The 15,996-nt window shown below is 36.2% G+C and overlaps 1 protein-coding gene across 3 annotated transcripts in view; it reads right to left on the minus strand.

Annotated features, from left to right (window-relative positions):
• Positions 1 to 15,996, minus strand: part of LINGO2 (leucine rich repeat and Ig domain containing 2) — a 1,295,977-nt gene that overhangs the window by 1,080,870 nt on the left and 199,111 nt on the right. For 2 of the 3 annotated variants that reach the window (XM_060199677.1, XM_060199678.1), the window contains exon 2: positions 14,535 to 14,631. The gene's annotated coding sequence lies outside the window, so the exon portion shown is untranslated. Of the gene's footprint in view, positions 1 to 14,530; positions 14,632 to 15,996 lie in introns of all 3 variants that reach the window. The other variant, XM_060199680.1, reaches the window with a different exon arrangement.

The following is a 15,996-nucleotide window of genomic DNA, read 5'->3' on the forward strand; positions in this document are numbered from 1 at the left end:
CTCTAGCTACCAACTTGCTGAGATAAATTTCACCCTGAAGTGGGATGATTATTATAGACTATTGTTAGATAAGAAAAAGAAGACAAGGGGGATAGGCAATAGTGCAGCATGTTAAGCGCATATGGTGCAAAGTGCAAGGACCGGCTTAAGAATCCTGGTTGGAGCCCCTGGCTTCCCACCTGCAGGGGGGTCACTTCGCAAGGGGTGAAGCAGGTCTGTAGGTGTCTTTCTCTCCTCCTCTCTCCTCTCTCAAACCCAACAACAGCAGCTATAATAATAACAACCACAACACAGTCAACAAAATGGGAAAACAGCCTCCAGGAGCAGTGGATTTGTAGTGCTTGCACTTATCTCCATCTATAACTCTGGAGGAAAAAAAAAAAAAAAAAAGGAAAAAGAAGACAGATAATTATTATTTTTTTTTACCAGAGTACTTTTCTGCTCTGGCTTATGGTGGTGCAGGGGATTGAACCCGGGACTTTGGAGCCTGAGGCATGAGAGTCTATTTGCATAACCATTATGCTATCTACCCTCTGCCCATCAGATAAATTTTTTATGAAACAACAAAAAGTGCCTAGCTCCAGTAGCTAGTTAAAAGATACAAAAGAAGAATCATATCAGAGAAAATAAATACAATTTTCTCCAGAGGCATTAAGAGGGAAAGGTATGAAAGCCAACATGGTTGTGGCTAATATTAAGGATTAGAAGTTTATTTTTCTTTCATGGAACAGTCATCTACTGACTCAATACAAATATGCAGGACATAGTACTCTATCTCATTTATGCAAGTACAACTTACATTTAAAGTTAACATACTTTGCATTTTTCCACTACTTTCATGTCTTTGTCTCATTTCAGGAAAATCTATCTGTGAAGTTTGACTTCTTCTTATCTGTTGCCTGGAACACACAAGTTACAAGAAGGCCAACTGATCACAAGAGTGAGTGAAGGGAGTAATTTATGGATGTAATCAGGCTATTAAATATTGAAGATTCTAAGAATGTTGACAGTGAAGCCATATACAGGAAGATCATTCACATTTTGATCTGTCAGAACCTTAATGATAGAGGTCCTAGATATCAAAGGCATTGTTCACAAACCTAGCTTAACGTTTCTCTTTACTAGATAGGCAGAAAGAACTTTCTATTTGTTCATTTGTTATGTTTTTTCATATCCCTGATCTTCCAGGCTTTTTCATATAGGTTTAATGTTATAACAGGTTTAATGTTATCTTTTTCTCCTCTGTACTTCCAGTCCCAGAAGATATGGCCCACCTTCTATTTGTTCTTTCCTGACTTTTTGACAAAGATAATCATAACCACACTATGAAGTTACAAGTTTATAACTATGACTGTATAATTACTGATTTGAAGGCATGCTCCACTCACATGTGAGAGCTTTAGAACAAAAGTTCTATCTTATTAGTGTGTCTATCTTCAAGTCCTTGTGTCTAGTATAGAAGACATAATAAATATGTGTGGGATATATGAATGAATGGCTTCTGTGGATTTTTGTCCTCATCTTTCTGAATTCCTTAATGTAAAATTGGTATTAATCTTTTTAAACTTTTTATTTATTATTAATAGTCACTTATAGGGTTGTGAGATTATAGTATAGTACCACACCACACCACATCTTAATCTTTATTAAGAACAATAGCTCTCTGGGGGCCTAGAGGTAGCCAGCAGGTTAAGCACACATGGCTGCTATGTGGTAGCCAGCAGGTTAAGCACATATGGCTGCTATGTGCAAGGACTGCCTTAAGGATTCGGTTGGAACCCCTGACTCCCCATCTTCAGGGAGGTCACTTCACAAGCAGTGAAGCAGGTCTGCAAGTGTCTATCTTTCTCTTTCCCTCTCTGTCTTCCCCTCCCCTCTTGATTTCTCTCTATCCTATCCAACAGCAGTAACGATAACAGGGGCAAGAAAATGGAAAAAACAAAAATGGCCTCCAGGAGCAGTATGTTTGTAATGCAGTCACTGATCCCCAGTGATAACCCTGGAGGGAAAAAAAAGGAATAGTAGTCCTCTAAAACATAGTTTAGATTATGAAGCAAAATGAACAGATCAACTTCTTTTTCAACTTTTTCAGAATTAATTCCTCTGTATTAATGAACTTCAACATAGTTTGTGGTTGTGCTCAATTTGTTAATAATTGTGAAGCTAAATGGCATATTGTTACAGTGTATAAATTCAGTATAATTACAAAAATCTACTGTGAAGCTCTATGTTACAACATCTCCACTAAGCCTGCCTTTATTTTTGGTTAATTCTAGTTAATGAATCTTGAGTGAAGTATAATGCACCACTTCTGAGTCTGGCCCACAAAGAAACATTTCTTACGTTTCTTTGTGTTCCTTATGTGTCCTTATTTTATGTTCCTTATGTGTTCTCCCCTTCAACCTGCTAAATGGCACTAAACAGTATGATGATTGCTAAAAACAGCAAGTCTCAAGATGGAAGGAGTTCAAATCTTTAAATTTCTCCCTAAATAAGTTGTCCACATAACTTCCACCTTAGTTTTCACTTTAAAAGAACAAGCACATGTGGGGTGATGTTCATTATAAAAGATGGCATTACTTTAGCTTAAATAGTATTTTTACTTTTGTTACCTATCAAAATACTTAATGAAATGACAGGGATTAAAGAAATAAAAGATCAGGCCCTAAAATTCGGTATGTATTTTTGTGTAAGAAGTAGGAATGGGGAAAATGAATTTTGAGGCACTGGCTAGTGGTTGCTATAATAGGAAAAATTACTGACAGACCTTCTATTACTGCAGATTGCCCCTATTTAGTAGGCATCTCTCATACAGGTTGTGCTCCTACTGTTTGCAAAATTTATTTTGAATAAACAATGCCAATTATAGCAACTAAATATGTCAAATTTTTGACAGGTGTCTAGAAAGTTACGCAATTAATTTTATTTATTCACTTTCTGCTTTAAATGCCCCTGAGAAGAAAATTGACTAATGCACCTTAAAAGGAAAACTTGTATTTACCTCACCCCAAATCATTATCACTCCACATTCCCATGAGAGAGTAAGAGAAGGATTAAAAAAAAAGAAAGAAAGAAGGAGAAAGAAAGAAAGAAAGAAAGAAAGAAAGAAAGAAAGAAAGAAAGAAAGAAAGAAAGAAAAAAAGAAAACTTAAAAAATGTCTGTGGAGTTTAACTTCACAAGTGGTGAAGTTGGTCTGCAGGTGTTTGTCTTTCTCCCTCTCTATCTTCTATCTCCACACACCCTCTCTATTTCTCTCTGTCCTATCAAAAAATAAAATAAGTGATGGGGCTGTGAAAGTGATGCACCCAGTAGAGCAAACATTACTATGTAGAAGGAGCCAGGCTCAAGTCCCTGGTCCTCACCTATAGGGGGAAGCTTTATAATTAATGGGAGTGTATGTGTGTGTGTGTGTGTAGACATAGATATAAATATTGTTACCAGTACCATGCTGTTTTGATGATGATGGCTTTATAATATAGTTTAAGGTCTAGGAGTGTGATGCCTCAACCACTGTAGCTTTTATAGTTAAATTTATTGTATGATTTAGGGGTTTTGACCGTGATCACACAGTGCTGCAAGTTATGTTCCCTGGGTATTTTGCTGTGAATTTGCCTCACACATCAAAGGAGGGATAGGAAGACATGTCCTTTCTTTATCTTCATCTTTCCTTTTAAGAAGGCTAGAGGGTGGGAGGAATGGGAGAATGCATGGTATTTATAGTGTGATGGCACCAGAACTTTGGTGGAGGATAAAGATGAGTATGGGATGATCCCACTCATCAACAGAAGTTGAGGAAGAAGATCTGAAAGGGAAACTAAAAGCAGGACCTGACCAAATTGTAAGTAGGGCACCAAAGTAATACACCTGAGGTGAGCAGTAGACATGCAGCTTCCTGGGACAGTGGGGGGTGGGAGTGGGTGGGAGGGATGGTGGTGGGAATGGTGTTTATGTACACTCCTAGTAAAATGTAGTCATATACATCACTAGTTAATTAATACGAGAGGGGGAAAATTAATTGTATGTCTCGAAGTTTTTCAAAACACAAACTGAATCTTTTCAATATATAGGCTGTGTAATTGATATGCAGACTCTCAAAAGCCTAGACCAAGTAGATCAGAAGCATCCAATAGCACAGCTATATAGAAGATACTGGGTACTGTACAGCAAACCCTAACAAAAGGACTTTTCAAAGTTAACCCAATTACCAAATAATGCGATGATAACATTAACTATCGATAGTCTTTTTGAACACTAAGACAGCAGGAACCTCACATCTCCACTATAGAGCCTCTAGTTCCCCCAGTCCTGGAACCATTGGACAGGGCCCACTTTCCCGTATGCCTCTTCCAATCCATATCAAATAATATTGCATCTGCCGATCACAACCTAACCAACACAACGATTGCCACCTCAACATGCTTCACTTCAGACTGTGTCCAGAGACTACACGTGTGGAATGACAACCCTTCAGCTTCATTACTCGGGTGAGACCTTTCCTTTCATAGTATACTCTAATTCCATCTCAGGTGGTTCACTTTCTAACAAAGTCCCATAACCTAGATATACACCAGTTTCTGTGAGAGAGAGCTTATGTTCACACGTATCCGTAAACTACTGCAAAATATATACCTGAAAGCAGAAGTACACTAGAGTTTGCAGTGAGTATCCCCCTAACACTTCCTCTCTACTATTCCAAGCTTTGGGTCCATGATTGCTCAACAACTTGTTTGGCTTCGTATGTTAACTCTCTTTTCAGTCACCAGGTTCCAGATGTCATCAGGATGCCGGCCAGGCTTCCCTGGATTGAAGACCCCACCAATGTGTCCTGGAGCTCCGCTTCCCCAGAGACCCACCCTACTAGGGAAAGAGAGAGGCAGACTGGGAGTATGGACCGACCAGTCAATGCCCATGTTCAGCGGGGAAGCAATTACAGAAGCCAGACCTTCTACCTTCTGCAACCCACAATGACACTGGGTCCATGCTCCCAGATGGATAGAGAATGGGAAAGCTATCAGGGGAGGGGGTGGGATATGGAGAATGGGTGGTGGGAATTGTGTGGAATTTTACCCCTCCTACTCTATGGTTTTGTTAATTAATACTTTCTTAAATAAAAAAATAAAAAATAAATAAAATAAAAAAACTTTTCAAGTATATTTTGAGATTTTAAATATTTGTAGTTTAGACAGCTCACACATTACTGTCAACTCCAAGTAAATACCATCCAAATATTTCACAGTATTACTCTCTAGTTAAATTTACCACTGTTTTATCACTGAAGTAATAGATAATACATAGGTTAGTAATTTTATTAGTTTAAAAATTTTGAATATAATAGACTTCAGGACATATATATCAAATAAATATATCTGTAAAAGATTAATTTTAATGTAGAACACGAAACATGAGCTTTAGATTTTTGGTTGTGAGAACTATGACATTTCTTCATGCAAATTTTTGAATCAAAATATTGAAATGTTATTAGTTAGCAATATAATATAGGTACAGCCTCAGATCACAATGTGTTTTGCACTATCCTCCACCAAAGTTCTGGTGCCATCACACTACAAATACCATGCATTCTCCCATTCCTCCCACCCTCTAGCCTTCTTAAAAGGAAAGATGAAGATAAAGAAAGGACATGTCTTCCTATCCCTCCTTTGATGTGTGAGGCAAATTCACAGCAAAATACCCAGGGAACATAACTTGCAGCACTGTGTGATCACAGTCAAAACCCCTAAATCATACAATAAATTTAACTATAAAAGCTACAGTGGTTGTAGGTTTTGCCAGCACATGTTCATGAAGACTATTCTACCTGAGAACTCCAAGTTCCCTTTAACTGCCACAGGGATTGAAGGTGTCTGAACAGTGATCACCAGTTCACTTCATCTTCATGGCAGTTTACACAGTGAAGGTGAAGTCAAGAACTGACTTGCTGGGTGGTTCCCTCTGGTGATAATAATCCTCTCAGCTAAAACAAACTTCCTGGGGAAAACTAAATCCAAATGAGCTTTATTTACCAGAGACCAGTTATACTATTATGTTTATAATTATTACTCTAGTTTTGCTATTTGTTATCTTATCTACTCAGCTTATTTTACAGTGCTTGAGTTTTATCACACACCATAAGATAGTTCAGTTACACAGTACTATTACCACAGAGAAGCAAAAGGAAGCACTGATGATATTGCCATTATATGTTGCTTGAAGCTAAATCACACATCATTTAGATAGAAATGAGTGTATTTATTATTATCAGTTTTCAGGAACAGTAAAATTGCACTTGCAAAATAATTAAATCTGTGTATTTTTATGCTGATAAGTACCCTGAGGGGACAAGTAGATTACAGTCGGTGTGGTGGCACAGGAACTTAGTGAAAGTGGAGAGTTGTACACACACACATACACACACAGTGTATGAAATTAAAAAACTATAATCTAAATCATATTCTATTATATACCAATATTAAATAAATAAAAAGAAGACAACTCTACTCTCAGACATCTTTTCCCCCTCAGTAAATGTAAACATTTTTTCCTCTGCTTTCTGTTCTTAAGACTTTCATTTTACATGACTATGTTTGAATGGGACATTTGCACATTTTAAGAAGAAAACTCTAATTCATTTGAATATACATTCCACAAAGTAAAATGACTGATGTTACAAGCAAAACAACTGACACATATTCACAAAACAGAAGAACATGAGTTGAATTATTTTGTTCTACAAATTAACCTAGGAAAACCGGTTCCATCTATGGTATTATGCTATATTCAGATAGTTATCTTTGTCTATATGACAAAAGTTGATGTAACAAAACAATTCATTGCAAATTCATATCCCAAGTTTAGAGGAAGAAAAAGAAGACACATGTGCAAACACCCTTATCAAGTTTAACTTGAAGTGGTACAAGTTATCATAGCTAATAAATCATTTACTACAAATTAGACACAATGGCAAACCTGGTTACAAATGAGACAGGAACTTCCAGGGAAGACCTAAGGTGACCTAGTCAGGGAAAGTTGGCTCTCACACAGAAAACAATTTTTAAACAAAAATAACAAATCTCATCAGAAAACAGTTGGGATTTCTGATGAAGAAAGGAACATCATTATCTGAAGGTTGGTGATTGTGCACTGACAGAGGAGTGTGGAGGGAAATACTCAAGCAGGTAGCAAGGCAACACATTATTGGTGGGCGTTATATTTACAATCACTTCAAATACTTGTGACAGACTTAAAGGGCCTTTGTGGTTAAAAAGAAGATCAACATGTATGGCATCTAAAGATCTCCAATTCTGTATGGAGTCTCTTAGTTTGGGTAGTGCTTTCTTTTGATGTGTAGAAGCTTTTCATTTTGACACAGTCCCATTGGTTTTATTTCTGTTTTAGTCTTCCTTGCAATTAGATTTGTATCACTGAAGAAGCCTATAAAATTTAGATGGAAAAGAGTTCCACTAATATTTTCCTCTAAGTGTTTGCAGTTTCTACTCTAACATCCAAGTTCTTTATCTGTCTGAAGTTAATTTTGTCTGTGGTGAATTAGTGGTTCAGTTTCATTCTCCTGCACATTTCAGCCTACTTTTGCCAACATTATTTGTTGAAAAGACTTTCCTTTTAGTAGTTTGGGCCCCCCTGTCAAAATTAGATGACCTTAGGGGGGCTTATTACTGGGCTCACAGTTCTATTCCACTGGTCATTGTTTCTATTTTTGTTCCAGTTCCAGGCAGTTTTTATTACAATGGCACTCTAATACAGTTTGAGATCTGGGAGTGTGATGCCTCTAGTTCTGTTCATTATACTCATGATTGTTTTGATGATTCAAGGTATTTTTCTGGTTCCAGATAAATGTCTGGGGCTTTTGTCTATTCCCTTAAAAAAATGGTGGGACATTGATGGGTACTGCATTAAATCAGTAGAATATTCATTTTAATGATGCTAATGCTTCCAATCTTTGAACAGGGAATGTCTTTGCAATTTGTATCGTTCTCTACTTTATAAAATAGTGACATAGTTTTTCAGTATTCAAATATTTCACCTCTATTATTAGGTTTGTTCCTATATATTTTATTGTTTTGGTTGTTACAGTGAATGCAACAGATTTCTGGATTTCTTCTTCCTCTGACTTAGTGTTTGCATAAGAATACTACGGACTTTCTGATGTTAATTTTGTAGCCTGAGGCCTTACTATACTGTTTCATAATTACCAGGAGTTTTCTGCTAGATTCTTTAGGATTTTCTTTCTTTCTCTCTCTTTCTTTCTTTCTTTCTTTCTTTCTTTCTTTCTTTCTTTCTTTCTTTCCTTCTTTCTTTCTTTTCTTTTCTTTATTGGGGGATTAATGGCTTACAGTAGACAGCAAAATACAACAGTTTGCACATGTATATCATTTTCCAGTTTTCCATATAACTATTCCACCCCCACTAGGTGGTCCTCTGTCATCATGTTCCAGGACCTGAACTCTCCCTCCCACCCCAGAGTCTTTTACTTTGGTGCAATACACCAACTCCAGTCCAAGTTCTTCTTAGTGATTTCCCTTCTGATCTTATTTTTCAATGTCTCTCTATGAGTGAGATCCTCCCATATCCATCCTTTTGTTTCTGACGTCTCACTTAATATGATTTCTTCAAGCTCCATCCAAGATGAGATGAAGAAGGTGAATTCATCATTTTTAATACCTGAATAGTATTTCATTGTGTATATATGCCACAATTTATTCAGCCACTTATCTGTTATTGGACACCTGGGTTGCTTCCTGGTTTTAGCTATTACAAATTGTGCTGCTATGAACATCAGTATACACAAATCTTTTTGCATGGGTATGTTTGGTTCCTTAGGATATATCCCCAGGAGAGGAATTACAGGGTCATATGGAAGGTTCATTTCTGCCCTTGTGAGGGTTCTCCAGGCTGCTCTCCACAGGGGTTGGACCAATTCCCACCAGCAGTGCAGAAGGGTTCCTTTGTTCCCAGGACCTCTCCAGCATTTATTGCTGCCATATTTAGGTTTTTCTATGTATACTATCATATCATCTGCAAATAGTGGCAGTTTGGTTTCTTCTCTTTCTATATGTATCTCTTTAATTCCTTGCACTTGCCTGATTACAACAGTGAAAACTTCCAACACTCTGTTGAATAGTGATGGTGATATTGGGCATCCCTGTCTAGTACCTGATCTAAGTGGGGATTCTTTCAGTTTTCATTATTGAGTATGATGTTGGTTGTAGGCTTGCTGTATATGGATCCCACTAGATTAGGAATTTTCCTTCTATTCCCTTTTTTTGGTAGTTTTTTGATCATAAAAGGTTGAATTTTGTCAAAAGCTTTTTATGCATCTATTGCAATGATCATGTGGCTTTTTTTTCTTTTTTTTTGGTGTGGTGGATTACATTGATTAATTTCTTTATACTGAACCAGACATACATCCCTGGAATAAATGCACTTGGTCATGATGAACAATCTTTTTAATATACTGCTATATCTACATGCCTAGAATCTTTTTAATATACTGCTGTATCTGCATGGCTAGCATCTATGTTCACTAAAGCTACTGATTGGTCTGTAGATTTCTTTCTTCCTTTTCTTCTTTCTTTTTTGTGTGTCTCTGCTTGATTTTGGTATCAAGGTGCTATTAGCTTCATGAAAGATGAAAGGGAGTGTTCCTGTGTGTTTAATGTTTTGGATAGAAAGACAGACACCTGCAGACCTGCTTCACTACTTGTAAGGCTAACTCCCTCTCTCCTACCTCGGACAGGTAACCTGGCCTCTAACTGAGATCCTTATGCCGGTCCTTGCACGTTATATTATTTCAGGCATATACCCATTTATTAAGCTAAATCTGATAGCTGGCTTAACTGAAAGGAGATATTAAAACTAAGAAAAACTGATGAAAATAAACACATTGATGAAAACCCAGAAATAACAAGAATATTTGAGACTTCTTTTTTCCCAGAAATTTATTTCTGAGCAATTTTACAAAGCAGAGGAAACAGTCTTACTCTACTGATCCCTTTCAAAATCTAACTCAGCAGATGATATTGAATTAAGTGTTCAGGAGTTTCAACAAACAAAAAATACAGGGTGACGGTTCCCATATGTGCTTATGTTGCTGACTACCATAAAATAAAACCCGTATGACTAGAAAATTAAATTACCTTAGGATTATAAGCATCTGTATAGTTTCACACCAATTTAATGCCAAAATTGAATCCTGATGCAATCATTTCCTAATTTTACAACTTGATACACCAGTAAGTTTTATACATCTACTTTTATAAAATCTGTAGAATGAGAATGTTAACTACTAAGAAGGGATACTGGAAACAATAGTCTCTTATGTAGTTTTTGGTAGATATTAGCCAAGTCACTATTTCTGTTATCAATAAATGACATATTAAAACTTAATCTATCAGTATTTACATATTAATGAAATTAAATTCTTCACAAAATTACTCTATTGTCAATTAAAGAATTGTTTCACTAGATGAAGTTATTCAATTTACTTCATAATAAAATTTCAGAATCAACTAGTACAAAACTTAAAAACCTTCAAGAAAGAAAAGTATTAACTCCCAGTTATTGGTGTATTGCCAAGCTAGTGTGGGGGTGCCTCTTCCTGGGCATGTACTCTCTGGATTGGAGAGAACGTGACCTGAGCCAGCCTGGGCTGCTACTCACTCAGCTACGGGAGGAAGATGACTCAGGAACCAAACACATGGTGTGAGGCAATGCAATGTCTTTATTGATCAGAGAGCCAAGGCTTTTAAAAGGCAGACCCGGAAGTGGCAAGTCAGAAACGGAAATGGCTAGGAAAGGAGCAAAGAAAGGTTGGAAAGGTAGGAACTTCCTTAGCAACTGTTATGAGGGTTTTAACTGGTGGGATTAATAATACCCTGGAGGCAGGGAGGGTCTTGAGGGTAGAAAGAAGATAGATCAAAGGAATGGAATGGGTGGGGGTCTTTCGGGCAAAACAATGATTATGTAGATAGGCCATAGTATCAGGAATGCAGGGTGGAGCAGGGGGAGCTGTCTTAATGCTTTGTGAGGCTCCTCACAATTTCCTGACAGTGTATATTAATATTGCTTTTGTTGTCAAAAATCATGTATACAATGTGGATTCTTTTTTTAAATCACTTTATGGAGGAAATAATGGTTTATAAGACAGGTGTTGTCATGTGATTACAGTTTCTTATTTCCACTGTCACTACCAACTGATACCTACTCCCATCAGGGTGACACTGAGTGATAAACCTCCTTAGGAGCCAACCACAACAAATACTAAAGAAGCAGAACCTCAAGAACAGTATCCTATACTGTATGTATTTAATAAGCTTAATGAGGTATTGCAATGAGGTAGTTATCAGCCTGCAGTTACAAATGTGAAAAAGTATGATGTATCACTATCCAGGAAATAAAAATATATCTAATGTAAATATTATTTCCATTCATCTGATAACTAGTAAACAAAATGCTTATTTTCCTCTTAGACAAGTCAACAATGAAGGTTTCACTTCATCCACATGATCACTTTGTGAATCACCCTGATTTTGGAACTAATTTTGGCCTTGTTACAAAGATTCTAAAATATTTGAGGGACAGATATGATAGCAAAATCACAACATGTCTAAATCTATAGTTATCATCCAAAATCACTGACAATGTTCCCAACAGTGGGTGATTTAAACACTTTCTTATAAATGCTATTATCCTAGTATCAGTATGAGACTAATGAGATAAAATGAATTTAAGTAACCTGTTCACAACCTTAGAGGTAGTAAGATATGAAGTACATATAAGTTTGTTACAAAAAAAAAGCAAAGTGAGGTCCTAAGACATGAAAATTCTATCCATAATACATAATGAAATTTTATTTCAATTCAAGTTAGCTGCAAATTGGAAACTTGAGATTGTTTTCTTGGAAGTTTCTGTCAAAATGCAATATCCTTGAGTTGCAAAGTAATACTGTGTAGGAGAGACATGGAAAACATTTGAGGTGTTTTCAGATAATAAGTGAATTGAAAAGAGCTTAAGTAAAGAACAGCTTAGATTGCTTTCCAATTGTGATGAAAATTGGGAGTGAGGAGGGAGATTTCTGTCAATTTACAGTGGAGATTCTAACTTAACATTCACTTCACTCATTAATTTTAGGATTTTATTTTACCTAAAAAGTAAAAATAGATGTTGGATCTTAAGGATGATTGAAGGTTTCTTCTAAGAATCTCACATTTTAAATGGGATCCCCTCCACCACATTTCATAACATAGAAAGTTAAAACATAACCTGCAACAGCAGGCATATCTGTTCCCACAGACATGCTACAGATTATTGTCAACACAGAAGCAAGTAAGACTCTGCAAGCACAAAGGACACTGAGAGAATGCTTTAGATTGCCTAAGTGTGACTGTTGGAAACCCAAGCACATCTGACTCAAAGGAAAAATGATTTGCAATCAGTAAGGTAAATTTGTTTGAAAAGGTTCAAGTAGAATAGTTTAGAAACTAACCCCATGTTACTGCTGAACAAAATAGCATGTGTCAATATTTATAGATATAAATGTTCTAATATTTACACACAAATGACACTAAAAGTGGATTAAATTATAAAGGTTTCAATTGTTGGAACCTAATTTTGTCATGTTGAATGTGTGTGTGTGTGTGTGTGTGTGTGTGTATACACATACACATACATATATTTAAGTAATTACATATCTTCATGGATAAACAAAGTGATGGCTTGTATTGCTGTTTTATGCACTATCAATACATCATAAGTGCTATAGTTTCTATTTATTTAGTACATACTTTGTGGCTCACATGGTACAAACTCACTAGCATGCCTAGATCTACAGCTACCACTCAAGGTCATCAGCAATGTCCCCAACAATAGATTATTAAATAAATTCTTTATAATCCTTAATATGTATGAAACATAATTGTAGCATGTGTAGGTATTTTCCATACTTTAATTTTTTTCTTCAAAAAAATTTTATACTGATCTTACAAGTATCAGAAATGAGAAATGAGAGACTCCACTGGTCATCTCTCCATTATCACTGGTGCTCTCCATCAGGAAAAACATAATGGACCCCTTTGGGGGCCCCCATGGGACCCTGCCCTCAATGTGAATCAACAATGGTAGAGAATGTTTCATCCTCCAAAGGAGGTTGGATAACATATTCTATCTATCACCAGAAGAAGATGGGCCCTGAAATTGGTGCAAGTCAGAATGTTCCTACTGATGACCACACAATGCAAGTTCAGACCCACAAGGATGTAGAGGTTACATAAGATCCTATGCTGATTATGAGCCCCAGATCAAATTGATGGGGTTTACAGTCAGCAATATTTGTACACTTCTCCCATATTTGGGAGCTACTCTCTTCCCTGATCCAGCTTTCTAGCCCTCTTTCCAGACATGACATCATCTCCTCAGACAATAACCTGGGTCCACCTGTATACCAGATGTCAGGCTCAGGCAAAAGCTAATAAACTTATGGGCCCTTTGGAATACACCTAAAATAGACCCAGTAGGTATTTCCAAAATGGAGACCCCAAATCTTCATCTGCAATATTCTAGCCTTTAGTTTCATGATTAATCAACAATTTGTATGGATTTATATGTTACCTCTTTCTGTTAACAATAACTACAACAACAAGGGCAACAAAAGGGAAAATAAATATAAAAAATTTAAGAAAAATGGTCAGTGGGTCACAACAGAATATTTGAATACAGGAAACCCACTACATACTTTGACTTATACCAAAAGTGAATAGCAGGGCAGGGGTAGATAGCATAATGGTTATGCAAACAGACTCCCATGCCTGAGGCTCCAAAAGTGAATAATAAAATCATAACATTAACTTTCCTATGTTAAATGTTCTATAACCTTCAGTTCCTTTGAAACACTATTATTTATGAAATTCATAAAAATGCTTACTGAAATATTTCTTTTCAGTAGTAGGGGAAATGCTGGGTTGTAAAAGTTGTAACACATTCTAGCATACAAATAAAAAGAAAATTCCTTCGCTTTGATTTTTCTGAAGAAAGATGGTTACAAATTTTAAACCACAGTTTAAAATTTGATAATATTGTCCTCAGCCCCTTTTAATTCTCTGTATCCTCACCAACACCATACTAAATATAGCATGGGAACAAGAAGAGTAGATCTTTGAATTAAATCACTCCTGTGCTCTTTACTAGTTCCTTGACATGGCACAAAGCTTTAATTTCTCTGGACTTCTCTATGCCACATTTGTAAAGTAAACATAATAGTATATAACTCTTAAGTGTTCTGTATGGCTTATTATATAACACAGTACAATTGAATTTAGGAGAAAAAAATAGCAAATTTGATTCCTTATCATACACTACTCTTAAGAAGCCAGAATACAATTATTATAAAATGGTCAAATAAATAAATACACAGCTACAAACTTATTTGTTGGACTACAAACCTTCAATATTTATACACAGAACATACATACCCACTCTTCATCACATTCTCCCAAAGGTCAATATAATCATTTATCTTACCTACCATGACAGGAAGTAATTTCAAAGTGGGTGCTTCAAATTCAAGTGGGTCAGTTCGCATATAAGGATTCTACATCTTGAAATTATCTCCAATAAGCTCCCTAAATGAAATGAAACAAAAATTCTTCAGAATATGAAAAAAATAACTAATATAAACCAATCATGATGTTTTCCATCTCATCATATTTTATGTTTATTTATAAAAAAATAAAATTACCTATGTGTTTAAGGACTTTATTTATATTACCTTTTGTTGCCCTTGTTATAGTTATTATTGTTGTTGTCATTGATGTCCATCATTGCTGGATTAGGACAGACAGAAATGGAGAGAGGAGGGGAAGACAGAGAAGGGAAGAGAAAGATAGACACCTGCAGACCTGCTTCACCGCTTGTGGCTTGTGAAGCGACTTCCTTGTAGGTGGGGTGCCCTGGGCTCGAACCAGATCCTTCTGCTGGCCCTTGTGCTTTGTGCTATGTGTGCTTAACCTGCTACACTACCGACCAACTCCCTATGTTCTTGTTTCTTAAGTTCTGTCCATGATTGTGACCATCCCATATCCATCCTTCTCTTTCTGGCTTATCTCACAGAAGAGATTCAAAAGTCCAACAGACATATTAAAAAAATGTTCAAAATAACTGATTAGCTGAGAACTGTTAATAAAGACAATGAAATACGACTTTACTCCTGTGAGAATATCATGCATCAGAAACAATAGCAACAACAAATTTGGCGAGGTTGCAAGGATAAAAGAACCCTTTTACACTGCTGGTGGAAATGTACATCAGTTTGATCTCTGTGTAAAGCAATATGGAGAACTAACCAGGCTAGAAATGGAACTGCTTTATGACTTAGCAATTCTTCTCCTGGGGATATATCCCAAAGAAACAAACATACCCAGCCAATGAGATCTGTATATACCAATGTTTCATAGCAGCACAATTTTTAATAGCTTCTCCTTTTTAAGATGCTTATGAATATTCTTCTAAAAAATGCACAGAATGAGGCAGGTGGTGGTGCATCTGCTTAAGTGCTCATTAAGTGCTTTTGTACAGTGCACAAAGACCCAGGTTAAGTACTTGGTCCCCAACTGTAGAGGGAAGCTTCAGTAGGTGAAGTAGAGCTGCAGGTGTCTCTTTGACTTTCTCCCTCTCTATCTCTCTCTCCCCTCTCAATTTCTTTCTATCTCTATCCAATAATTAATAAGCAAATAAATACAAATATTAAAATATAAAAGTAAGAAAACAAAAATAATTTCTTTATGGAATTGAGGTATTTATCAATTACCTTTAAATATTCTGGATAACATATTAAATATATACTTTCTCTGGAATCAACAATTTTGTAAACTAAATACACATTCATAAATTTATAGAAATGGCTAAAAATTCATCAGTTTTGATTAATATTCTTTCATGTATTCTCTTCATTTGCACACACATACTCTTTACAAGTCAACCTAATTGCA

The sequence above is a fragment of the Erinaceus europaeus genome, chromosome 10 (assembly GCF_950295315.1).
Source record: "Erinaceus europaeus chromosome 10, mEriEur2.1, whole genome shotgun sequence".
Classification (NCBI taxonomy): domain Eukaryota; kingdom Metazoa; phylum Chordata; class Mammalia; order Eulipotyphla; family Erinaceidae; genus Erinaceus; species Erinaceus europaeus.